The sequence below is a fragment of the Sus scrofa genome, chromosome 8 (assembly GCF_000003025.6).
Source record: "Sus scrofa isolate TJ Tabasco breed Duroc chromosome 8, Sscrofa11.1, whole genome shotgun sequence".
Lineage (NCBI taxonomy): Eukaryota > Metazoa > Chordata > Mammalia > Artiodactyla > Suidae > Sus > Sus scrofa.
The window spans coordinates 8,562,023-8,589,657 of NC_010450.4; the positions used below are offsets into that span (position 1 = coordinate 8,562,023).

The 27,635-nt window shown below is 37.5% G+C and overlaps 1 long non-coding RNA gene across 3 annotated transcripts; it reads right to left on the bottom strand.

The window, feature by feature from the left end:
• Window positions 1,090-27,135, bottom strand: LOC102160670. Of its 3 annotated transcripts, XR_297478.3 has the most exons (4): window positions 21,872-26,127; window positions 21,447-21,521; window positions 15,230-15,731; window positions 1,090-4,953 (listed from the first exon to the last, which is right to left on the bottom strand). It is a non-coding gene; the product is annotated as an uncharacterized LOC102160670 (long non-coding RNA). The 3 variants fall into 3 exon arrangements; XR_002346560.1 differs by having other exon boundaries at window positions 21,447-27,135; XR_002346561.1 differs by lacking the exon at window positions 15,230-15,731.

Sequence of the window (27,635 nt, forward strand, 5' to 3'; positions counted from 1 at the left end):
TATATGTGAGTCTGGGCTTTCAGAACTCAATACCTTAACAGAAAATAAAATAGCATATATATAAATTAGATCACCTAACTGGAATTGAACAGTCAGTGTTTCCTAGTTCTTGAAACAATGATTGTTTCCTTTAGCATATAAGAAAAAGAATATTTTTCCAAACAGACCACCTAAAAAACAATTTGGATTCATTGCTGCTACATATGTATAAGCCTTATAAAAAGTATCTCTGAAGTAAAGACAATAAAAATAGTCGCCCAATATCCATCTCTATTCTTTCCATGGACACAAGACATTTGTAGCCTGGGGGCCAGAACAGAGAATGAAGATTATATTTCCAAGACACTTTGCAGCTGGACGTGGCTGTGTGAAAGATACATGTCAGCAGAGGTGTCACAAGGAAAATGTAAATCATTTTACAAGTAAAACTACTTACACAGATAGTCTTTTTCATTTCTTGTTCTGTACTGCTTCTGGAACATGGAGACCATGCTGCTTCATGAAAATAAGGGCCACTCTACCAAGAATCTGTGGAGTTTCATCTTCACCAGGCATGGTTGACCTCTGGGCATTGAGTGAGAATGAGAAGAAACATAGTCTCTGGAGCTGGATATGAGAAAGAATCTGTGGAGTTCCATCTTCACTGGGGGTGGAACACCATATGTAGCCTATGTTCAAGTCCTGGCTCCTCTACTCACAGGCTGCAAAAGCTTGGGAATGTTATATACTCTGTCTCAGTTTCTTCATTTATAAAACGAGAATAATAAGATCCCATAGAGTTCTGTAACAGGTAAATAAATCAACAAATGGAATGCACTCAGAATGGTGCCTGGAACATAGTGAATGCAAGAAATCATCAGACATTTTTGTCCCTTTGAGTGAAATAAAAGTTCTTTCATGTTAAAAAATGGCTATTTATTTATTTCTATTAGTCACAGTTAAACTTACTTTTCATTAAGACATCAAAGTGATATCCATTGCAATTTTGATAAAATGTAGGTTTAGCTTTTTTTTTTTTTTTAGGACTGCTCCCATAGCATACGGAGGTTCGCAACCTAGGGTGCGAATCAGAGCTGTAGCTGCCAGCCTGTTCCACAGCTCACTGCAGTGCTGGATCCTTAACACAATGAGAAAGGCCAGGGATCAAATTTGCATCGTCATGGATGCCAGTCAGATCCGTTAACCACTGAGCCATGACGTGAACTCCTACAGTGTAGGTTTTTTCAATGTATTTCTAAACTAAGTCCATAAATTTTCCAACTTCTCCAAGGATACCACAAGGAAAATATTGAGAGGAAACGAAAAGAAAATTAGCAGGTTTAGTATTTGTATACTTTTATTGACATCAGATAAATGATAAACTTGTCATGATACTTTTTATTTTTCCATTCCTCCCAAGAGTCAAAAGTGGTCTTGGCCTTTTTCTAAGTCACTTTTCTTCTATAATATGCATTATGTACACACATATATGTGTCTACACACACATATACGAGAATGTACATGTATACTGTATACATATATATATCTGACCAGGTTGTAGATATTTCCAAGGTATTATTTGGCCTTCAACACATAGATTTTTTTTTTTTAAAGAGAGTGAAAAAGCATAAGTCATATATTGTGATGAAAATGTTGTCAAAAGTACTATGTTTAGCGAAAAAATTTTGGTTCTAGTCTCTTAGAATATGAAACATATTTAGAAATAAATTATTTAATTGAAACTTCTGTACCATATTGTTTTAAATTTATGGCAAATACATTTTTGTGACAAAAATAACACTGAGCACTTATTACATTTTTCTGTAATTTTTTACTTATTGGCTCCATCTCTATTTCCCAGACTGAGCACTCTTGCAAGGATTTTATTTTGTTTCCTTTTCCGTATCTCATTAAGTAGCATTCGATCTGATATATAGCTAGTGGACAACAACCTACTTTTGAGAGAATGAGAAATAAATGGGTTTCATAGGTTTCCAGAGCTGGTAGTTATCCCATTATACTGGGGAGAAAATCAAGGCTACAAGATGTAAGAAAAAGACTTGCCTGACAACCTAAGGGCACTTGAGGGTAGGAACAAGTCAAGAGTTCAAGTCCCCTGCTTCTCAACCCCATAGAACCTGTTTAATCCCCACCATATGTCTGAAATTTTAGGAGTTAGAGCTTTTATTTTTTTTCTCTTACTTTTTGTAAGTGGTGCTGAATGATGAAAAAAGGGGGGGGGGAGAGAGGAATACAATTCAAACTGCCAGTGATGAAAATAAATTAGTAGGAGGCATCGTGAAGGTCTAGGAATGAATACCCATGCATGGCAGCAAGCATATGTTTTTCCTGGCACCCTCTGACTCTGAATGTAAGCAAGCACAGAAGTTGGTATTTCACTACTTTGAGCATTTGTATTACAGCGTTTGTATATGTCAGTGGTGTGTAGGGAGAAAGATTAAAAAGAAATTTCTTGTTATTACATATTTTGAAATGTTCTATATTCCTACTGCAAGGTTTATTTTTAGTTCCCTTTCTCAGCATGCAATTCTGACAATTTGGAGATAGAAAAATCTCTAACAGACACAGATTCTTAGGCATATATAATATGTGACATGGGCTGCCTACATTTGAATCCTGGCTTCATTCCATGGCTGTATGACTTTGAAAAGTAAAATAACATTTGGAGTCCTTGTTTCTTACTATGGAAATGTTAAAAATAATACAGTATCTATCTCACAAAAATGTTTTGGGTGTTAAACCAGATAATATATATAAAGCATTTGTCACAGTGCTTGAAACTTTTAAATATTCTATCACTTAAATATTTGTATGGAACGAGTGACCTCAAAACTTAGTGGGTTAAAACAATAGGCATTTATTATTACAATTTACAGGTCCATGGGATATCACAGCGTTGGCTGACCTGGGCTCATTGGGATGACTCTGATGATCTTTGTGGACAAATGCATCCCTCTGAAGGTTGGATGGGACACTCTGCTCTAAGCTTAGACTTGGCTGGGCAATTTAATTGATGTAGCTTTACTCCTATGTCCTTCATTCTACCCCCAGTATTAACCCAGGCTAGAACATGCAGGCATGTTCTTCTCAAGAAACTGATGGAATCAAAGGAGCAAGCAAGCCTAACGTGCAAACACTTTTCACAACGTTGTTTGCTTCATTTCTGCAAACATCTACTTGGCCACATCAAGTCTCATGACAAGATCAGGAGTAGAAATTATCCCTCCAGCCCACTGCCCTTGGAATGGATGCACTGAAAATTTTAAATGCAAAGGACATGGATACAGGGCAAGAAGACAAGTTGGTGCCAATAACACAATCTTACAAACTCTTAACTGCACAACACTGGGTCATATTAACTCCACCATTGACTTCCCAAATCTTTGAACGTAAAATGCCTTATTTCTTCCTAAGCTATTGAATTGCCCAGAGCACTTGCTAAAAATTTCTGACTTAAGTAGTCTGAGTCTTGGTGCCTACCATAAAAAGTATCCAACAGCTTAGCGAAGGTAGGCTCTTTGTCACCCGTCAGAAACTGGAAACTCAACAGCACATCTCCCATTATCACACTTTCAGGAGGCTTCCTTTCAGCTCATTCTCTTTTTGAAAACTTAGCATTCTTATCATAGCTATACTCTTAAGCACATTCAACCTTTTAGCCTTTTTTCTCTCTGTTCTTCGGATTGAGTAAATTCTATTGCTCTATCTTTTGAGGTCACTGAATCTTCTTTCAACTTTTCATTCTGTTTTTGTGCTTGTCTACTGGAAATTTCTATCCACTTATTTATATAGATTCAGCTTCTCTGTTCAAATTCTCTAATTTTTTCATTAGGATCATTTTTTTCTTTTAATTCCTTGATATTTTTTCTTTATTTTTGAAGGTATTCATAACATATACTTTTAAATCTTGGTCTGCCGTATATAACATGTGGGCATGTTTAGTCTCTGTTCCATTTGCTGTCATTTTTCCTGAGTATGGATCACGGTTTACTGTCACTATGTATGTCTTCAAATTTTCAGTGTAAAACTGAATAGTTCAGATATTATTGCAGAGCTATTTTGCAATCTGTGTGTTGTTCTGGTTATTCTGTTCGTCTCTTCCATGATATGCAGCATTTCAAATCTTTACATACTTCTTACAGCTTCAGGTTGTTGCTATTACAACCCAATCTCTTTGTATTATCCCCTTATATTTATAATTTGGTAACCATTACAGATTTAAGTAGTGCTTCTACTCATATTTTGGAGTTTATCCTCTCTCAGGTTGTTTGATTCTGGAAATTCCTCTGCTAATTCTCTATCTGCCTCAGTCTCTGTTCTCTGATCCTTTAAGCCAATAAGGCTTTTTAGCTTTTTGCCATGTGAGCTACATATTTGGAAAATACACTTAATTAAAAAAAAAAGAGCGTATTCATGGATATCACCCAGTACAGCTCTGTCTTTTAAGGATAGGTTCTATTATTTCTCTTCTTGCATTTTCTTTGAGTCCTCTCAGTATAACCACTAGCATGCACAATCAAACAAGGAATTGCACATAGTATATATTCATACGTTGGACCCTGCTCTCTTCTAGAATTATGTTCTTGGTTTTTTACACCCTGAGTAATGAGGCTGTGAGTTTCTGCTTCCAACTCATGATGAGCGTCCTGCAAAGACAAAGCCGCAAGCTTTCAACCGTTTCCATTTCCTGTTGAAGTTTTTTCTGAAGATGAACTATCTTCTGGCTTCTGTCTCATTTTGGACACTCTCCAGTGTCTTACTAGTTGTTTTTTTATGCTGTGTCTAGACTTTATATCAGTGATCCACAGAAGGATTCTTGAGAGCACTTCACTTTACTTCCATACCATTAGCTCTCTGCCTTGTCAGACAATGACTACAATGCTGGCTCACTCCTCCAGGGTATTTTTAAAGATAAAAGCAGGACTCCAATTATTCACAGCAACATGGATGAACCTAGGGGGTATTAAGATAAATAAAATAAGTCAGAGAGAGAAAGACAAATACTGCATGATTTCATTTATATGTGGAATCTAAATACAAAACAAACCAAAAAAAAATACAGAAAAGAAACAGAATAATAGATATAGAGAACAAACAGGTGGTTGCCAGAGGAGGTGAAACGAGGAAAGAAAGAGATGAGGGAGCTTAAGAGATACAAGCTTCCAGCTGCAAAACAAATGAGTCACGAGTATGAAAAGCACACTAAAGAAAACGCAGTTGATAATCATGTATAACATGTTGGTATGTTTGGTAACAGATGGCAATTAGGCTGATCGTGGTGATAATTTTTAATGCATAGGAGTATCAGATCACTGCATTGTGTACAAGGAGCTAACATGGTGTCGTAGGTCAATTATACTCCAGAAATAAACAAACAAAGTTATAGAAAAAGAGGTCAGATTTGTGGTTATCAGAGTCACAGGGCAGGGGGAGGGAGGATTGGATGAAGGTAGTCAGAAGGTACAAACTTACAATGAGAGGTAAGTACTAGGGAAGCAATGTGCATGATAACTATCATTAACTTTGCTGTACGTTATATGTGAAAACTGTTGACAGAATAAGTCCAAAGAGTTCTCAACACAAGGAAATTTTTCTTATTTCCTTTTTTTTTTTTTTTTTTGTCTTTTTGCTATTTTTTTTTCTTTGGGCCGCTCCCACGGCATATGGAGGTTCCCAGGCTAGGGGTCTAATCGGAGCTGTAGCCACCAGCCTAAGCCAGAGCCACAGCAACGCGGGATCCGAGCCGCGTCTGCAACCCACACCACAGCTCACGGCAACGCCGGATCATTAACCCACTGAGCAAGGGCAGGGACCGAACCCGCAACCTCATGGTTCCTACTCGGATTCGTTAACCACTGCGCCACGACAGGAACTCCTTTTCTTATTTCTTTAAGTTTCTATCTATATGAGATGATGGGTGTTCACTAAACGTGTGGTAATCTTTTCATGATTATGTAAATCAAGTCACTATGCTTACGCCTTAAACTTATATATTGCTGTATGTTAATTATATCTCAATAAGACTGGAAGAGGAAAAAAAAACATAAATAACATGCCAAAGCTATTAATCAACAAAGAGTGCTCAGAAGTTCGGCAGATTAAAAAAAAAAATCATGCCGTTAAATGGCAAACCTCTAAGTTTTAAAAGAACACCGAGGAATAATGCTGACACACAGCTCTGGGAATCAGGAGGGACACAAAATCAACCTCGAAACATAAAGAAGAATCAACATTCTTAGAAGGCTGCAGCGGACATGATATTTCCCTAACCGAATTCAGTGAAACGTAGGAAGCGTAAGAAACACTCTAGGAAGAGAATGAGAAAATAGTAGGCTTCTTTACCATACAACTGTTGATAATAGAACAGCACTTAGCAATAAAATCTGGCATCAGGGGAGTTCCCGTTGTGGTGCAGGGGAAATGAATCTAACTAGTACCCATGAGGATATGGGTTCTATCCCTGGCCTCAATCCGTGGGGCACAGGTCCAGTGTTGCCATGAGCTGTGGTATAGGTCGCAGATGTGGCTTGGATACCGAGTTGCTGTGGCTGCGGCTGGCAGCTGTAGCTCCCACATGAGCCCTAGCCTGGGAACCTCCATATACTGCAAGTACAGGCCTAAAAAGGAAAAAAAAAAAATCTGGTATGGGAAACTCCCAATATCCAGATGCTGTCATATAATAGTTGTGTCATGATGAATAGGTATCAAACTTGTCAGTACTCCTTCGTGAGCACACAGTAGAAACCCAATCAACAGTTGCTACTATACTGTGGAGCAAGAATTCAGAATGTGGGGGGCAAGGTTTTGGGGGGAGAGGAGAAATAAGATGTGTGAACAGAAAGGAAGCACTGACTATAACCAGGATTCAGGAAATGGGAAAAATGGATAAACAGCAGTTATAAGGTAAGTAGAGCAAGACGACAGAGGTGAGAGGGAAGTTGGATTCAATCCTGAAACATATTTATGAAGAAATTATGTGAAAGTCGTGGAGGATCACCAGGTCTCATGGAAGAGTAAGAACTGAATAAATCAATGGCCATACTCCTTCACCCTCACTCCTTTCTTCCCCCAGCTTCTCAGAGATGCTAAGCTAGTCATGTACCCCCCATTCATAGAGGACATAGGGAGGAAGACAGTGACCAGAGAATATTCTTGGGGTGTCTCCCCTCATTCCTCCAACTTGACTGAAGGCCATCTTTATGGGGCCATCTGCCTAAGGGAACTAGGGAGGACCAGAGTGCCACTTGGAGAAACAAACAAAAAGGGAATTGCACATTAATGAGGCCTGACCAGAGTCCTGAAATCTGGGAGGGAAAATAATGGAGCCCTAGGAGTCCTATGCTGTCTATCCCAGACCTTTAACGGAAGAGAAAAGAAAGTATTTAGAGATTCAGCATCTAAGAAACAACCAACCAGGATTTCATTTTGGATTATTATGAGCATTTTGCTACATAAAATTAGTGTATTAGAGAATATTACGATTTCCTTGTGGCTTTAGTATTCCAGAACACAAAGACTATGAGCATAGAGATCAAAGGTATTCGTACTCTTTATGGAGAGCAGGGTATCTTTAAGCCTAAAATTGGCATCTAGTTGTTATGAAGACTATGTCGTGTGATGCCCGAAAGCCTCATTTAGGGAGCCAGACATCCTGGGTTTGAATCTCAAATGTGCCATTTAATTGCTTTAACTTGTTTTTATCATTTGAACTTTTCATGCCTCAGTGTTTTTTTTCAATAAAATGTAGATAACGATGATAATGACACAAAACTTTTCCTAAGAACTAGATAAATTAATATGTATATATAAATGCATAGAATATTAAATGGTATATTATGACATATAGTAGTTATTAACTGCTTTTATTTAAAAATAAGAAAAAGGTCATAAATAAATCGTAAAGGCTCATTAACTCTATGCAGAAGGGTAATCAGACTCAGCATCATAAAGGACTCGGTTTGAGTGTTAGCCTATCCACTTGCTAGATGCGTCATACAGGGCATACCACATAATCTCTGTGGATCTGCTTCTAGCCGCAGGATGGATAACTTCCTGCCTCACCTATCTTGTTCATGCTATGAAAGTTAAGACAGACAGTGGGTTTGAAAGATCTTTGTAAACTGCAAAGTGCTGAACAAAACATAGGTGCATTGAGAGGAAGTATCTTTAGCTTAAAAAAAAAAAAGAATCTTGGGACCTTTTGTGCACTGTCAATAGGTGTATAGTCAACAGTGTACCCACCAACAGTGGCTGCAGCTACTGGGAAAAACAGTATGTAGTTTTCTCAAAAAATTGAAATTAGAACTTCCATGTGATCTAGAAATTCCATTTTTGGATATTTTTCCAAAGAAATGAAAAATCAAAAAGAAACATGCATTCCCACATTCACTTTAGCATTATTTAAAATAGTCAAGGATATATATATATATATATACACACACATATATATATATATAATATTATATTATATTATACTAATAAAATAACTATAATATTATATAGCATATAACTATATTATCTTGTCATAAAAAGAAGTATATCTTGCCTTTTGCAACAACAAAGATAAAACTTGAGAGCATTATGCTAAGTGCAATAAAGTCAAACAGAGAAAGGCAAATACTGAATGATCTCACGTATATGTGGGATCTAAAAAATAAAAACCAATCTCATAGATACAGAGAACAGAATGCCATAAGTGATTGTGGAGAGTGGGTAAAATGGGTGAAGATTGTCAAAAGTACAAACTTTGTTATAAAAAATAAATAAGTACTAGGGACATAATGCATAGTGTGGCAGGTATTATTAATAATACTGAATTGAATATTTTAGGATTCATGTGTTCACTTTTTCCGGATGAATTGCTCAATTATATGATAGTTCCATTTCTAGTGTTTTTTTTTTTGAGGAATCTCCATGCTAATTTCCACTGTGGCTGCACCAATTTGCATTTCCACCAACAGTGTTCATGGCAGCACTATTCACAACAGCCAAGATACGGAAGAAACTCAAGTGTCCAACAGGCAAATGAATAAAGAAAATGTGGTTTTCACATACAGTATAATATTATTCAGCCATAACTAAGAATGAAATTATGTCACATGCAGCAAAATAGATGGACCTAGAGAATATTATGCTCAATGAAATGCAATAAGTCAGAGAAAGACAAATACTGTATGATAGCACCTATATGTGGAGTTTAAAAAAAACAAAAACACCAAAGTGTACATAGCTAAACAGAAACTGACTCTCAGATATAGAAAACAGACTAGTGGTTGCCAGTGGGGTGAGGGAAGGGGGCCACCAAGAAAGGAGTATGGGATTAAGAGATACAAACTGCTATGTTTTAAGTGGATAAGCAACAAGGATGTATTGTACCGCATAGGAAATTATAGCCATTATCTCGTAATAACTTTTAATGGAGTGTAATTGATAAAAAATACTGTATCACTATGCTGTACACTTGAAACTAATATAATATTGTAAATCAAATATGCATCAATAAAAATAAAACAAATTGGATATAATAATAATAACTTAAAGAATAAAACCCTACTTTGTATTTGAAAGTTCCTAAGAGAGTAAATCTTAAAGAGTTCTTATTATAAATAGTTGTAACCATATATGGGGATGGATGTTAAACAAACTTATTGTAGTGATCACTTTACTATATACACATATATTGAATCACTATGATGTATACCTGAAACAAATGTAATGTTATATGTCAATTATTTCTCAGTTAAAAAAAATGAAAACAAAACCTAGAGGGAACTTAGGTAATATTTTGAACTCAATAATAATACATATCGAGACTTGTGCAGGCAAAACAGTATCATAGGGATAGGAATAGCTTCTAAGGCACATACTTGCTTTAAAAAAAGGCAAAATAAAAAGAAAATAGAAGGAAATAATAAAGAAAAGAGGGAGTTCCTGCCGTGGCTGCGCAGTTAGCAAAACTGACTAGCATCCATGAGGACACGGGTTCAATCCCTGGCCTCGTTCAGTGGGTTAAGAATCTGGTGTTGCCGTGAGCTGTGGTATAGGTTGCAGACATGGCTTGGATCCTGCATTACTGTGGCTGTGGTGTAGGCCAGCAGCTGTAGCTTCAATTGGACCTCTAACCTGGGAACGTCCATATGCTGCAGGTGTGGCCCTAAAAGGACAAAAAGACAAGAGAGAGAGAGAAAGGAAGGAAGGAGGGAAGGAAGGAAGGAAGGAAGGAAGGAAGGAAGGAAGGAAGGAAGGAAGGAAGGAAGGAAGGAAGGAAGGAAGAAAGAATAATAACTGAGATAGAAAAAATGTGCAATAGGAACTATCACCAAAACTAAAATTGGTGCTCTGAAAATCAGTAACATTGATGAAACACTCTGGTGAGACTAATCAAGATAGAAGGCACACAAAAAGTGACATCAGGAGTGAAAGCAGAAGTTCCCATCATGACTCAGTGGAAATGAATCTAACTGGTAACCACGAAGACTCAGGTTTGATCCCCGGCCTTGCTTGGTGGTTTAAAGACCTGGTGTTGCCATGAGCTGTGATATAGGTGGCAGATGCAGCTCAGATCTGGCATTGCTGTGGCTGTGTCTGTGGCCAGTTCTACAGCTCCAGTTCGACCCCTAGCCTGGGAATCTCCATATGCCGCAGGTATGGCCCCCAAAAGACAAAAACAAAAACAAACAAACAAACAAACAAAAAACAGTGAAAGTAGAGGGAGTTCCCTTCACAGCTCAGTGGTTAACAAACCTGACAATGATCCATGAGAATGCGGGTTTGATCCCTGACCTTGATCAGTGGGTTAAGGATCTGACATTGCTGTGACTGTGGTGCAGGCTGGCAGTTGCAGCTCTGATTTGAACCCTAGCCTTAGAACTTCCATATGCCACTGGGAGTGACCCTAAAAAACAAAAAAAAAAGAGTGAAAGCAGAAACACATTACAGATCTTGAATACATTAAAAACCTAGAAAGATATTATGAGCAAGTAAATAGCATAGATAAAACAGACAAAACATCCTTTTCAAGCAATATAGAATATCTTTCTTCTGAGACTGAGAACAAGACAAGGACACATGGTAACACGACTTTTCAGTATTGTTCAGGACTACTAACTATGTAGCAGAAAAAGAAAAATCATATGAATTAGAAATGAAGGAACATAGCCCACTATCTGCCAGTGGTATGACTGGATGTATTGACAATCGCAATTAATCTACAAGTAAATTATTACAAACAGGAAATTTTATAAATTGAAAAATATCTGGATTTAAAAATTATTTTGGGAAAATCAGCTTGATTTCTATATATTCACAACAAAGAGAAAAAATACATAGAGATATATACTTGATATTCAGAAGTATCAAGTATTTATAAATAAATCCAATAAAAGATATGCAAAACTTCCTCAAATTAACAGATAATATTCTATTGAGACATTGCAGAATATCTAAATTAATTGAAATATATATCCTCTTTACGGATTAGAAGGCTCAACATTGTAAAGATGTCCATTCTCTCTCAGGCTCATGTACAATAGAATCAGTGTCAACCAAAATTCCCCCCAAAGTTTTTGTTGTTGTAGTAACAAAAAATGAATTTCATTTCCCCACAAGGATTTACCGGGCGGAGTCACACCACATTTTTGTCTCAACTGAAGAGTTCCTTATATATGCCCTCTCTTATTCAAAGCCCTTGCTCTATATTTTCATGCTAATTACAAGATGCCACACAGTAGCACCTGCCTTTCACTACTGGATTATGTGAATCCTTAAAATAAATAATGCCAGGTCTTATGTTTTAACTGGGTGTTTGAGAATATGGAACAGTTTAAGGTTACACAAAATTTACCAAAAAAATGAGAAGAGGGAAAATGAATTCACAAAAATTCAGTAAAAATATTTCTATCTTCACAGATGACCACATCCTGGTACAGAAATGAATTTCTAGAATTCAGGCATCAGGGATCCTTTTACAAAAACAATGGAATGTTTCCTGAAAATCTCTGCACATGATAGACGAGGTACAGACATAAAACTGAACTTGGCCTTGTGTGAGTGTTCTTAGTGGGTTCTTAAGATTCAGCATTTATAAATCCCTCGTAATGCCTACAATACCATAAAGCAAAGAGATATAAGTAGACAAAATGCCCTTCTGTTTTCTTAACAAGTCTAACCAATCCTTGTGGTATGAAACCACATATTAATAATCAAACCAATAATTTTCCATGGGAAATCCAACACAATGCTTATTTGGTACTATCTTAGGTTACGTTTTTCTAGAGTGATGGCTCACTTATTTCTACCAGCTCTTTTGTGGAAGTCATTTTTGTTGTTGCTATTGTTGTCTATATCTGTTAGGAACGCAGACAGCTGCAATTAATAACATCCGAGTAGAAATAGCCGAAACTCATTTATAGTGCTCCAATAACAAGAAATCTGGAGATAGGTAATGGCTATTGATGTTGCCTTAGAGGCAAATGACATTAGGGCTCGAGTTTAACATCTCTAAGATTAACTTGACCTCATGACTACCAGTGGCTGCAAGTGTACCAAGTATCACAAGTACATTCAGAGGCAGCATTGCGAATGGGTAGGCAGGATACAAGTAGATCATGGAACAGGGAATTTCTCTTTGTAGGACTTCCTGTTTTCACGCAGGAAAATCTTTTCCCCGAGGGTTCCCAGTCATTCTTCTTATATCTCATCATCCAGAACTGGGTCCCATATTAACTACCTCCTAGATTAAGTAGTTGAGCTTACCTTTTCTGATGTCTGAACAAAACCACGATTGAAGTTATCTTGGAGATAGGAAAGTACCAGCGTTGGCCATGTTTGCTTTTTTTTTTTAATTTACATGTTTTTTCCTAATTTTATTTATTTAACAAATAATTCAAAACAATAGAATAATTTCAACTAGAACACAGAAGATGCTTCAGATTCCCCAACTGTTAACATTTACCGCATTTAATTTTCATTTTCCCTTTCATCTCGCATGTACACATACTGATTTTTTATGAAACAGTTGATATTAATTTGTAGACATTATTCCCTATTATCCTGAATGCTCCAGTACATACTTCCTAAAAAACAAACAAAATCTCTTACATGACCTCATTACTGCCCTCAGAATCAGGAAGTTCAGGAATTCCTGTTATGGTTCCAAGGGTTAAGAACTCCAATGGTGTCCATGAGGATGCTGGTTCAATCCCTGGCCTTACTCAGTGAGTTAGGATCTGGCTGCTGCAAGGTGTGGTGTAGGTCACAGATGCAGCTTGGTTCCCACATTGCTATTGCTGTGGTGTAGGTTGGCAGCTGCAGCTCTGATTTAACACCTACCTATCCCAGGAACTTCCATATCCCATAGGTGTGGCCATTAAAAAGAAAAAAAAAATAAGAAAAAGAAAAAAATTATAAAAATCAATTCAAATCAATGCAATAATTCCTCATGATTACATTTAATTATGCATTTGGAGAAGCAATGTCACAGAACTGATTCTGTGCTCTCAGAATCCTGATGTGCAGTATACAGTATTGATTTGTCCCAGTATAGGTAAGATAAACTATGACCATATGGTTAAATTGGAGTCTGCTAGGTTTCTCTACTATACAATGATTATGTCTTTCTTCATAAGTAGTAAGTATTTTATTAGGAAATTCTTTGAGACTATGAAAATATCCTATTTCTCTTTAAACTTCTCTTAAAGAGAAGTTTAGAAGATGATCTTACTTTAACCAGTTTAGAGATTGATGATCTTACTTTAACCAGTTAACATTATAATGGTTATCTTATAGTGATTTTAAAATTATATTAACTCCATCTGTGTTTATGATTTGTCATTCCACTATTAAGGAAGAATTTTCTCTTCTTTGCATTAATTCGTTATATCCAGAAACTAATGGATTCCTACTTAACTCAGTAGATTCAGATCCAATAGTATTATATTGATGCTTGGTGTGTCTAAATTTCCATCAGTGGAAGCCCATCCAAACTGACTTCTGTATGCCTTTGATATGCCATCATGATTCTTTGAATAGTTCTTTACCATCTGTCAAAATAAGTTGCTCCACGTTCAACATATATTTTTGTAGACCCATACTCAAAGCCATCCATTTTTCCATGGAATCCTCATTCCCTTCAGTGAGAATGATACTTGTAAACCAACATCTGGTCTCGGTATCAACATTTACACATTGCTTCTCAGGTCTCATTTTTTTTCAAGCCCTCTTAATAGACAGCTAATAAATATGTATGCATCTACCTAAATATTTGTCTCTGCACATTTACTTTTATATTCGTTTATATATCTATAACTATTATTGAAAACCATGTGTTTACTCTGGCACCTCCAATTCTAATCTAAACTTTAGGGTAATCTAGTTTCCCCCTTTTCCATATTTCTCTCTCTCTTCTCCAATAGTGAGAATCATGGCTCCCATGATCCTCATTATATTAATTTATTTGCTCGAGTCTTTTTTACATAACCAATCTCCAAGCAAGACTGGCTCTTGACCTTGGCTATAGCATCATCTTCTGTCTCAGTCACGACTACACTATAGGCTTCCTGCTGATCTCCTCCTGCCCTACTGGACTGGCCATCTTTTTGCTTGGCCTTTTCCTTGCTTCAGTTCTGGTTATACCAGCTACTCAGCCTCTGATTGATATTTTTTCTCTCATCATTTCACATACAAATGTTTTTATACTGTGTACCATAATCAGTTTTATAGAACTACTTTGGCACAAATCCACAGAAATAAACTGATGGACCCATCAGCTGGAACATCATCACAAGCCCATGTGAACAATGGCAGGCACATAGATTAATGGGTAGAAAAGCAAAAGCACAATAAAATAAAACAAAATGTTTGTTCAAATCTTAACATTTCTTTCACCAGTGAAACACTGTTAAACATTATACCAGAGACATTTTCCCAAGCCTTCCATATTTAATACCTGACTCATTTTATATGCTATTATAACAGGTGCCTACTTTGTCCAGGTACCTGTCATCTTCTACCTAAATGTCTGTTTGTCAGTCTCTCCAATTAGCTTTGGAACTCTTTGAAGATGAGGACCGACATCCATTTCCATATCCCCAGAGCGTAGTCTAGGGCATCATACACTGGGATTTGGTAAATATTTGCAGAATCTCTGAGTTATTTAATGACTAACTAATAACCATTAGTCAAAATGAACGCATGCAACCCTCAACGGAATGTTCTAAAATTTTTTGCTTACCGTTTTTCTTTTAGAGAATGTGTATTGTTTTCCTCTTTATTACACATCCTCAATACATTTCAGGAAGCCTCTGTAGCACCTCTTCTCTGCATCAGGCCCTGTGCTTGTAGCTGCTATCTGAACACATTTTCCTATTGGCAATGACTCTTCAAATTCCCAGAGGCCAGACACTTGACTCAGAAACAGAGATTTTTATCCACCGCCAACATCCTGGTTTGAGTTGAACTCAGAAAGGTCAACTTTTACAAAGACTGTGCAAAACCACAACATTAACGACTTTTCCAGAGTTCTCCAAATTCTGCTTCACCTTCATATCCTGCTAATCCACATTTTTTTAACTTGTGGACACCAGAAAAAGCAGTTCTTGGTATTGATTTTGTTTCTCCCTCTTACAAACCAAGTTCTCAGATATCACTTTTAACTTGAAATCAAAGTTAGCGTTAAAATTTCACAGACTTCACATCTCTTAAAATTTGATTATCTGAGGCTTCCAAGTACCTATCTGAGAGGAAGAAAACACTATATTAAAGAAAGATGTTAAATCATAGGACAATTCTGAAGCAACTCTGTGAGACAGCATATTCCCATCTAGAAGATATTCTCAGTAAGAGAAGATTTCTGAGGGGGTCTCTGTTCTCCTCTTGGCCACCACAGCATTGGAACTGGGGCTCTGGGTCCCCCTATACCTGTGCTTCCTAAAAGGATAGCTGCTTGCCATACGGGAGTGCTTGAAATGTGGCTGTTCTGAATTGAGATGTGCTGTAAAATATACACCAGATTTTGAAGACTTGGTTCAATTAAAATAAATCTAAATTACCTTAGTATTAATTTTTAAGATCCATTGTGGGTGAAAATGAATTTTTGATATATTGGTTTTAATAAAATACATGATAAGTTGTCATTTCTTTTCTCTGTTCTGTTTTATAAGAAGAGTTTGAAAGCATAGTCTTCACCCACCTCACACTCTCTTCGCAAGAGGACAAAGACTTCAGTTACCAAGGTTTAAAAGGATCTCTATATTGCAAAATTCTGTGGTCACGACCTATTTTTAATGGATTTGATCTTAGCATTATTTGACACAGGTGATGACTCCCTTCTTTGAAAACCCTCTCTTCTCTTGGCTTCATTGACCCTATACGCTTATGGTTTTCCCTTTCGCCTCAGTGGGGCTTTTCTTGGCTGATTCCTTTCCTTCTCTTTGACCTCTAAATTTTTTTTTTTTTGTCCTTTTGTTATTTCTTGGGCCGCTCCCAGGGCATATGGAGATTCCCAGGCTAGGGGTCTAATCGGAGCCGTAACCACTAGCCTATGCCAGAGCCACAGCAACGCGTGATCTGAGCCGCGTCTGCAACCTGCACCACAGCTCACGGCAACGCCGGATCGTCAACCCACTGAGCAAGGGCAGGGACCGAACCCGCAACCTCATGGTTCCTAGTCGGATTCGCTAACCATTGCACCACGATGGGAACTCCTCTTTGACCTCTAAATATTGGAGTGACTCTAGGCTCAGTTCTGGGACTTCACCTCTCTTCAGCATTCACTCTCTCACTCACCCAGTGTTTTAGTTTTAAACACCACTGGCGTGTATCAAAGAATCCAAAATGTTTCCTCTAGCCTTGCAATATTTCCCAAATTCATGTAAACAACAATCATTTGGTATCTTTAGCTGGCTACCTAATACACACCTCCAACTTAACTCAGTTTTCTCTCATTCTCCCTTAGCTCATCCTTTCCGGACACCTACCAAAGTTCTCACTCTTGGTAGATGGCACCTCCTCTGCCACCTTGCTAAGCTCTGTGTTTAGAATCTCACCTCTCTTTCTCTTATATCCAATACATGAGTGTATTTGATTAACTCAACCTCTGAAGTACATCTTTATCTTCCCTGGCTACTTCCTGGTCCAAGGTATCATCTTCTATCACCTGAATTGTTTTAAAGGTTGACCAATTAGATTTCCTGTTTCCATTCTTACCTCAGTATAATCCACTCTAGATGCTGTGGGAAAGCCATCCCTTATCTTACAAATTAGATCATGGCAGATTCCTACTATAAAGTTTTTACCTTAAATGTTTCCTACTGCCTTAGGATAAAATCCAGACTCCTATCTCTGTCTATCCTCAGCTTATTTCCTCACAATCTATTTTCCAACTTTAAAAAAATTGTTTTATTAAAGCATAATTGATTTACAATGTTGTATTAGTTTCTTCTGTACAGAAGACTGATCAAATATATATGTTATATACACATATTCTTTTTCATATTCTTTTCCATTATTATTACAAGGCATTCAATATAGTTCCCTGTGCTATACAGTATGTCCTTGTTTATCCATTCTATAGATAATTGTGCATCTGCTAACCCTAAACTCCTGCTCCATCCCTCCCTCACCCTACTCCCTTCGTCTGTGAGTCTGTTTCTCTTTCTTAGATAAGTTCATTTGTGTCATATTTTATTTTATTATCTTTTTAAGGTTGCACCTGCAGCATATGGAGGTTCCCAGGCCAGAGGTCAAATCAGAGATGTAGCCACTACCCTACATGCAGCCATAGCAACACCAGATCCTAGCCATGTCTGCAGTCTATACCACAGCTCACAGCAATGCCAGATCCTTAACCCACCGTATGAGCACAGGGATCGAACCTGCATCCTCATGGATGCTAATCAGATTTGTTTCTGCTCTGCCATGATGGGAACTCCATTTGTGTCATATTTTAGATTCCACATATACATGATATCACATGGTATTTGTCTTTATCTGACTTACTTCACTTAGCATGATAATCTCTAGATCTCTCTATGTTGCTGTAAATGACATGATTTCATTCATTTTATGGCTGAGTAGTGTTCCATTGTGTGTGTGTGTGTGTGTGTGTGTGTGTGTGTGTGTGTGTATGGAGGTGGGCATATTATATGTTACATCTTCTTTATCCATCATTCAATGGACATTTAGGTTGTTTCCATGTCAACTGTTGTAACTAGTGTTGCTATGGACACGAGGTCTTTTCCAACTCTTAAACCATGCTCCAGATAATCTCGCCTTCTGAAAGTCCCTCAAACACACAAGAATGTTCTTCCTGCCTGTTCCCAGTGTTGATATTGCTTTTCCCTAATCTTTTCATAACTGGCTCCTTCGTCCCATTGCATTTCCGGTCCATTGTCATTTTTTCAGAGACATCCTCCTCATTGCCCTATCTCAGTCATACCTGGTCACTATTTTAAATAGCCGCATATTTTAATTTCCTATTTACCCCTAATAATTACTGCACAGTATTTTCTTATTCATCTTCCTAATCGTTTGACTCTCCTTGGTATTAGACAGAATCTTTTCTGCCCTACTCACCAGAAGATTCCCAGTGCCTAGAGCAGGGCACCTACTGAATATTCAAATATTTTTTGTTGGATAAATAATTGCATCATCTTATTCACTAGCACAGGGGGAAAAAAACTGAAAAATCAGTGCTATTGGGGAAAGATATCAGGTTTCATAATAAACTTAATGTTGTGTTTTCAAGTCTGTCTCCTTTAATAGATATTCACCTCTTTGAGCCCACCTACTTGTTTTCACTTTCAAACAATTTTGTCCCAACTAGCTTTCCGTGGTGTTCAGTATAACAGCTATCAATCACGTGTAGCTAATAAGAACCTGAAATGGGACTAGTGCACTTGAGTAGCTGAATACTTAATTTCATTCAACTTCAATTTAAAAAGCCACATGTGACTAGTGGCTATCATGCTGGATAGAGCAGCTCCAGAGTGAAAGCTCCTTCAAGGCCATTTCTCTGTTTCAGTTCACTTCCATATCCTGAGTACCAAGCAACACAGGTGCTCATTAAGGCTGGTTAAAATATTTGAATCAAAGGCAGAATATCAAGAATTGGGGGCCTTGCTAGAGAAGGGGCAGGGAACCTAGGTGTTGTCTCTGTGGCAGAGAAAGGCCCCATACTGTGTCTCTCTTTCCGTGTCATCATGGAAACAGAGTAGATTTTAGGAATTTCGAAATTCAAGATGTTCACCTGATTTATACAAGCTGTGTGACCTCAGGCAAGCCACATTACCATCTCTGGGCTTCTTTTTTCCTCACCTGTGAAATGATTATATAAAAGAATGTAGCCTCTAACTCACTGGATTTGTATAGGAATCAATCGATGCCAAGCATAGAAACACCTATCTGTAAATTGTGAAGTGGTCTGTAAGTACATAGTTCTGGTATTAGTCCTGCAGATTGGTCTTGTTGGCAGATAAATATTAGGAGTCAGTTATCAAACATCACATCATCTAGACAGCCCTGGCCCTAGAAATGTTGGCATCTGCTCATTTTACTCCATGATGGAAAAAAGAATAAATAAATCATAAATGATTAATTTAGACTTCCCTCCACACCTCCCGTTAACAGCTCAAAGTCCCCACCACACAGCAGGCTCAGTGATGAACTGGTGTGGTAGAACCTTCAAGACGGCGGCTAACCCTTCTCCAAGTACAACCAGCTGTGAAAACAAATTTAGCCCCACCAACACTGCAAAGGAGCAAAGCTTTTTCATAGGTTAGAGATATAAAGTTCACCCCATTCAGAGGAATCCAAACCAAATACCAGTGGCTTGTGGGGGTAAGAGGATATTAAGCATAATAGACAGACTATCTGCTAGTTTACTGAAGGTGGAGGAAGAGACATTTGTCATAGTTTTGCTAGAAAATGAGACTTTATCAAAGGGAGAGAGGGTGAAAGGTCACCGGTTCTATTGCTGCGATTATTATCTTTGCATAGCTGGAGTGGCAAAAGAAATGATCCCAAACAGAGCAAAACAAAACAGACCTCACCGAAGCACTTCAAGATGAGCCCCAAGAAGCCATCACACCAGACCCACTGGCTTCATCTTAATTTATCATCCTGGTCCTTGTTGACAAGAGTTGATTGGCTTCTCCACCTATCCATGCTGCAGCAGGTTTCATGGTGGCAAATCACTAGGTAGACACTGGGAATGCTTATTTTTTGGGAAGCACTCATTAGAATAAGAAAGATACTACCCACTGAGCAAGGCAAATTCAATCCTGTCTTTAGAGATTTAATTTATTTCCTTCCCTTACCTGAGCTGATAGGAATAGTGTTAAGAAGAGACATCAGAAAGCTCACTCTCTCCTTCTTTCTCCATCTGTACCAAAGAGGGGGTCATATAACCACACAGTGAGATGGCCTACAATCCAATAAGACTGGAGAAGATGGCTCAGAGAGAAACCTACCTTGTTATCACCTTGATATTGAAATCCAGAAATGTGAGAAAATAAATTCCTGCTGTTTTCAGCCACAGCTGAAACAGCTATATTTGTTATGCAGCCATAACAGACTAATACACTTCTTAAGACAGCTCACCTGGGACTAGTACACAGAATACCACACATAGTTACGTGTTCATTACTTGTTGAATGATTAATATGTCTAGTCATTTTGGATCTTTCTGAGCTAAAAAGGTACCCACCTTCTCTTTTAGGAATGAATCTGTCTTAACTGTCTCTGCTGAACCTGTCATAACACATTACCCCTCATGTTGTCAATGCCCACTGATTTGTCTGCCTACCACCAAGGATCCTGGGAGACAGGGATTAGATATTATCCACACATTGTCATAATTAACATAAAGCAAAGACCCTCCCACACTGAATTCTTTCAATTTCCAGTGGCACACACTCAATTAAAAAAAGGCTATGTTTCATGTCTTATAAAAACCTATAATGGAAAAGAAACTGAAAAAGGGATTTTATAGATATAAAGCTAAATCTCTTTGCTGTACACCTGAAACTAACACAACACTCTAAATCAACTATACTTCAAGAAAAAAATGGCATAGTATAAAATGTGACATTACTCCAAGTGCTTAGGACTTGGGTTTGCTAGTTCCAAGGGCTCTGAAATCGGTGTCCAAACCCCTTCTTCAAGTTGCCCAGTTCAGATCTTCTCTGAGAATTCACCCAGTTTGGTGACAATACCCTTATGTGAGTACACATGTTGGGGCACTGCTGGGCTGGGATCAAATGTTTCCTGTTGGACTGGGTCTCAACAGCCCTTGGAGGGCTCTCAGTGACCCCTAGAGCCGGTGTGAAAGTGGACCAGCAGCCAGATGGCTTCATGTTTCCACATTCCTTTAGCTTGTTTTCTTACTGCTGCAGATACCCAAGAGCATCCCAAATCCTCAAGAGATGAGATTTCATGAAAACCCTTGTTACCTTTGCAAAGCAGGAGAGATGAGCTCAATGAAGCAAGTGAAGATTTGAAACCTATACCAAAGGTTTTCAAGATATCTGCAATGATATAAAAGAAATACACAAATTAATGGTGGGTCTCTCTCTCTCTCTTTTTTTTTTTTTTTTTTTTTTTTTTTGGTCAATATTCGGTTCCACCTGGGGACAAAAGTGCCACACATATCCACCCCTGAAGATTAAGACAGGTCAGAGATCACACAGTTGTGGCCACATAAACAGATTATGCTGTTTCCTGAGACATCGTTTATGTTGCAGCTGCCTCTTTGGAGGATGATCGTGAATCACCTTGTTCTCTCTCCCATTTGATCCGACACCGTGTAAACAAGCAATGTTGAATGGGAACAAAAACGTTTCAGGCAAATGATTTCAATACAGTTGAAATGGCTTACCTTGTATAACCAATTTGCTTGCTCCGTATACTTATACTAATTCCTTATACTAGGAAGAAGCAGTTCTGGGGGTGAATAAGTCTGAATCAATAAATGATAAACAATTATTTAACACGAATTACATGACAGGCATTGTTTATTCTTCCCCGCGTACAATCTCGGTTCATCCAGCCACCCTGGGTGGAAGTGATAATAGTACTACTTTCCATAAAAATAAAACATACCCCAAAACCTTTACTAAAAGGGCAAAGTCAGCATTTGAATCCCTGTCTCTTTAAGTCTAAGTAATTAATTTACCAACTCAATGAACACATAATTGTAATTAGCTATGTTAATATCAATAACTTTGCATGAAAGAATGATTACCTAATTTTATCTTATTTTATCTGTTTTTGAACTAAAGAAACTGGAAATAAAGAAGTTGAAGAACTTATTTTCACAAGTCTCAAAAGATTAAGTTTAGATATTTTCTCTCATAAAGAAATCGAAGGATGAGAAAAATCAAGCTTAAGATATAAACTAGTATGATGAGGATGAAGTGTCAATAAAATATTACAGTGCACCACCATTTGAGATAAGTTGATTTGGGACCACAAAAAAATAATAATATTTCTTAGAGTACATACAAAAGACTCTACTAAGAAATCACAGATGACTCTGGTATCAGCAAAATTCTCACTGACAAAAAGATAAAAGTAAAGATCAAGATGCTGAGAAAGACACTGCTAAACAAATAGCCACCCAGATAAAAGAAGCATTTGGTTTGGTTTAAATAGTGGTGATAAAGTTGGCAAAACTGCAATAAGAGCATTGCTTTAAAGATGTGTGAAATCTTTCTTGGGAGTGCTTCCTGTAAAATTTATCAGTTTAGGGGAAATTTTTGGAAGTGTAACTCAGCAATAAAAACCCTGACATTTGCAAATTAGATCTGTCTGGAATAATATTCCAATCCTGGAAATACCATGTGTAGACCTTGAGAAATTCACCTATCTCTCTGAGCTCTAGGGGAGGGGGATACTCATTACACCTACTTTATTTAATATCATGACAACTGAATGAGATAATCATTCTAAAGCACACGGACAACACCGAATGTATAATATTCCTGGAATAAACAGAGAGAATAAAATTACTAAATGAAAACAAACTTTTATTATTTATACCATGGCATAAAATGTTATTTCATTTTACTTATACTATTACAATTGTATTTAGATGATTTTGGTGTTGAAATCAGGCTTCTACATCTTGCCTTTTTTGATCTAATTTCTCTATGAGTAGCCTAAACTTAATTTTGCTGGAACATCATTATTAATCAAAGTAACCAGCAAACCAATAAATATTCTGTCACAGATGTCAATCATAGTTACAAATCAGCACTATGACATTTGTTGAAGGAGATGGATTGATATCACCAGCAAGGGAGCAAGGAAGTTATTTACAGGGGGAAAAAAAAGCATCAAATTAAGAATTAGCATAATTTTGGTCAAATTTTCGCTCAAGTTCCATTGTCTCTCTGAGTCTTAGATTCCAGATCCAGGCACAGGTAACTTGGGTAAAATTATATGTATGATCACTTCCATTTCTCAAATGGCAGTTATTACCATTTTGAGGTTGCTTTAGTAATATCATACAAGTATTAGTAACAATTATTATAAATAATTTGGGGTCTACTCCTTCCTGAATCACTGCTTCAGTCATTAAACCCAATTACCTCATTATCTAAATTCACATGGCTTATAACCCTGGAAGGCATGTACAAGAATGGCTTTGAAGAAACCAACATGTCACTTCATGCTTTCATAAAATAATCAAAAGTGTAAGGCCATACGGTAAAAGGTCCAAGGTTTGCCGCCTCCTTTCTCCAACTGTGACTTCCAGTTCTGTTCCACGTCTTGGAGTATTTATTTACCTTGAGCTTAGAGGAGACAGTGCAGTCCCTGAAAGGGATGTGGAGAGATTCAGTTCTGAAGAGGGACTTGGGAGAAAACCATCATTCGTGCCCACTGGCATTTGGAAGACCGTCGAACTATGGGTTGGGCAGTTTCTTGCAAAAAAGCATAAACAGAGAGTGAGAGTGTGGCCGAGTATTTGACTTCCCCTCTGACTTGGAGCTCTCAGCACCTCCAGCTCACCATCTGCAAGATAGATCATCAGAATGCAACAGACCATTTATTCGGATGACCTTGTTTTACTGATGGAGAAATGGGGGCCCTGAACGTGAAGTAATGTGCCCAAGGTCACAGAATGAGTTAGCCTTGTTTCCAGTCAGAGACCACACTCTCAGCGAAATCTCCTTCCTTCGTTTAGGTCAAGCAGGAGTTTGTGACAAGGAAGAATTTGGATCATTGTAATAGGGCACTATTCACTCACCTTGCTGTGTTTCAGCCACGCAGTGAATTTCGATTAGGGGCTTTACTTGCAAGCATTTTTATTCAATAGCTGTGTGTTTTCATTTTTGCTTTTGTTTGGTTTTTGGTTTTCTAGCTTATGGGTTACCCTCTGTTCCCTTCTTTGTAAAAACAACGGTAATAAACTCTAGTTTATGGAATCATTGTTGCATCAAAAGAAAATGTGATAACATATCCTAAGGAGTAGAGCACAGTGCCTGAAAAATAGTGGAGAGTCTTTAAAAATCCTTTGCTTTTCTGTTGACTCCCCAGAGGTTGTGATAATCATACTTCACTCTTCAACTTTCAACCATTTTTCATAAAATGCCCAGAGGTATTTCATGAAAATGCTGTTTTTCAAATATTTATTTTTTTCAGTTACATGGTAGATAGGATTTCTGCTAAAAACACACTCTGCCAGGGAACAAAAAAGGAGTTCTAAAAATAATTATTTTGAGACCTCCAGCTAAAAATAGTAGAACACACACATACACCTACAAACACACACTATACCTATATTCTTACTTTCATCCCCTTTTCCCAACCCACTCATACCCTTCAAAAAACAAACAAACAAACAAAGAAAGCACTACAAAGATAGCCAAAATATTTTTAAAAGCATATATTCATAAGGACCAAGAGAATGGCATAACAATTTTGGGAGCTGGAAAGCAGATGCCTGAATTGTAGTAACTAACTTGGCAGACCCACAAAAATAGATTCTTAAGCTGGCAGTGAAGGAAGCCAAGAAGCAACTTGATTTATACCACAGAACTCCCAAAAGGCTCAGAAATTGACAGCTTTACATACCTCTGGTGATGGGAGAAAACCTGAGAAAAAATGCAAAAGAAACGACTGAAAGAAACACTGTTGAAAAGCCATCAGATGATTAGATCACCTTCCTTTGTTCAAACAGCTTTCCACTCATCCAGCTAGAAAAGAGGAGCTTATTCTCTAAATAAAGTAAAACAAAATCCTCTGAAAAGACAGACACCAGGCACCAATGGGCACAGAGATGGAGGAGCAATAGTGAAAATAGGGAAAACAAGGAAAAATTTACCTACTCAGTGTTGAGACATGGAAATTTCCCTGTCCTCTCTACTCTAAGCTTTCAGAGTGCTGGCAGCTAGACTTATGTGTTGGAGATTGAAAGAATCCTCTCTAGAGAATTGGACTAGTTTAAGAGGAAAGACCTAGTAGTATTGACTTCAGGGATTGAACAATGACAACAGCCAGGTAGGTCTCCCTATTGTAAAAGAGCCCACTGACAAGCACAAAACTTCTAATCAGATATCAGTGCCATCCTTATAAACTGGAAATCAGTCTAGGCATCTGTCATTGAAAAAGTATATAATACAAAAGTCAGACTAAAGAGAGAGAGAAAAAAAGAAATTAGAAGAAAGAGTAACCACACAGCAAGAAGAGAACTTAAAATACTATCATTGGTGTCTTCCAAGGTATAAAAGATTATATGAAATCTACAAAATAGGAACAGGAAGCTATGAAACAGTAACTCTCAAAGAGCAGCAAAAATGCTCTTACTATTATGAGAAATATGAAAGAATTAGAGAAATATGAGAAAATATGAGAGAAGGAATTAAGAAAAACAACAGAAGCCTTTAAACATAAAATCCATTGTCTCATAAAAAGTAGAACAAAATAATAGAAATAGAAAATAGATGAAACAAAAAGTGCCAAATTCAAGAGATTCAATATGCAAATATTAGGAATTCCAGTCATATAGTATAAAATTTGAAGATAAAGAATGAGCGATCCTGCCGTGGTACAGCAGAAACAAATCCGACCAGGAACCATGAGGTTGCGGATTCGATCCCTGGCCTCGCTCTTTGGGTTGTGGCTCCCTGAACTGTGGTGTACGTCACTGACACGGCTCAGATCTGGTGTTCCTGTGGCTCTGGTGTAGGCTGGTGGCTACAGCTAAAATTAGACCCCTAGCCTGGGAAACTCCATATGCCATGGGTGTGCCCCTAAAAAGACAATAGACAAAAATAATAATAATAAAAATAAATTTAAATAAAGATAAAAAATGAACCAAAGAAATAATTAAACAGTTTCCAAATGTGAAGCACATGAGTTTCTGTTTCAAAAGGCTTTGTATAGTTCATAGAAACAAACCTGCACCTAGACATATCACCAAGTGGGAATGTAAATTGGTACAACCACTATGGAAAACAGTATGGAGATACCTTAGAAAACTATACGTGTATGACCCAGCAATCCTACTCTTGGGCATATATCCAGAAAAAATTTTCCTTGAAAAAGACACATGCACCCACATGTTCATTGCAGAATTATTCACAATAGCCAAGAGATGGAAACAACCTAAATGTCCACTGACCAATGAATGGATTAAGAAGATGTGGTATATATACACAGTGGAATACTACTCAGCCATAAAAAAGAACAAAATAATGACATTGCAGCAACATGGATGGAAATAGAGACTCTCAGACCAAGTGAAGTAAGTCAGAAAGATAAAGACAAATACCATATGATTTCACTTATATCTAGAATGTAATAAATGGCATAAATGAACCTTTCCACAGAAAAGACATGGAGAACAGACTTGCAGTTGCCAGGGGGGGAGTGGGAGGGACTGGGAGTGACTGGGAATTTTGGGTTAATAGATGCAAACTATTGCCTTTGGAATGGATAAGCATTGGGATCCTGCTGTATAGCACTGGGAACTATGTCTCTTCACTTGTGATGGAACATGATAATATGAGAATAAAGAATGTATATATGTATACGTGACTGGCTGACCTCGCTGTGCAGTAGAAAATTGACAGAACACTGTAAATCAGCTATAATGGAAAAAATAAAAACCATTATTTAAAAAAAGAAAAAAAAAAAAGACATACCACCAAGAAGTTTCAGAATATTGGAGAAAAAAAAAAAAAGGTTCACAAGCTTCTGAATAAGGGGCCAGGTATTCCAGAGCAGGGGGCGAATTTTAGATACAGGATCAAGAATCAATACAAGGCTGTACTTCTCAACAGGACCACATGAAACAAGAAGAAAATGGAAAAACACATATAAAAATTCTAAGGGAATATGTTTTGTCCCCTAAGACTCATATGCATAGACAGTCTATTGATTTCATAGGAAGATACAACAAAAAGGTATGCTCAGCCAGGAAAGGTCTTAAAATCCCCAATTATGTATTCTTTCACCTAGCAGATTTGATTTGCTTTATCTGAAGGAGGGCATAAACCAAGAAGGAGGATACAGTGAGGTCTGGATCCAAATAGGTGACCCCAACACAAGAGAGAGGAAAAAAAAAATCAATCTCCAGAGTGAAAGGAGATGATGGGGTTGTCTGTGTAACTCATCCATAGAAGAAGCAGGCCAGG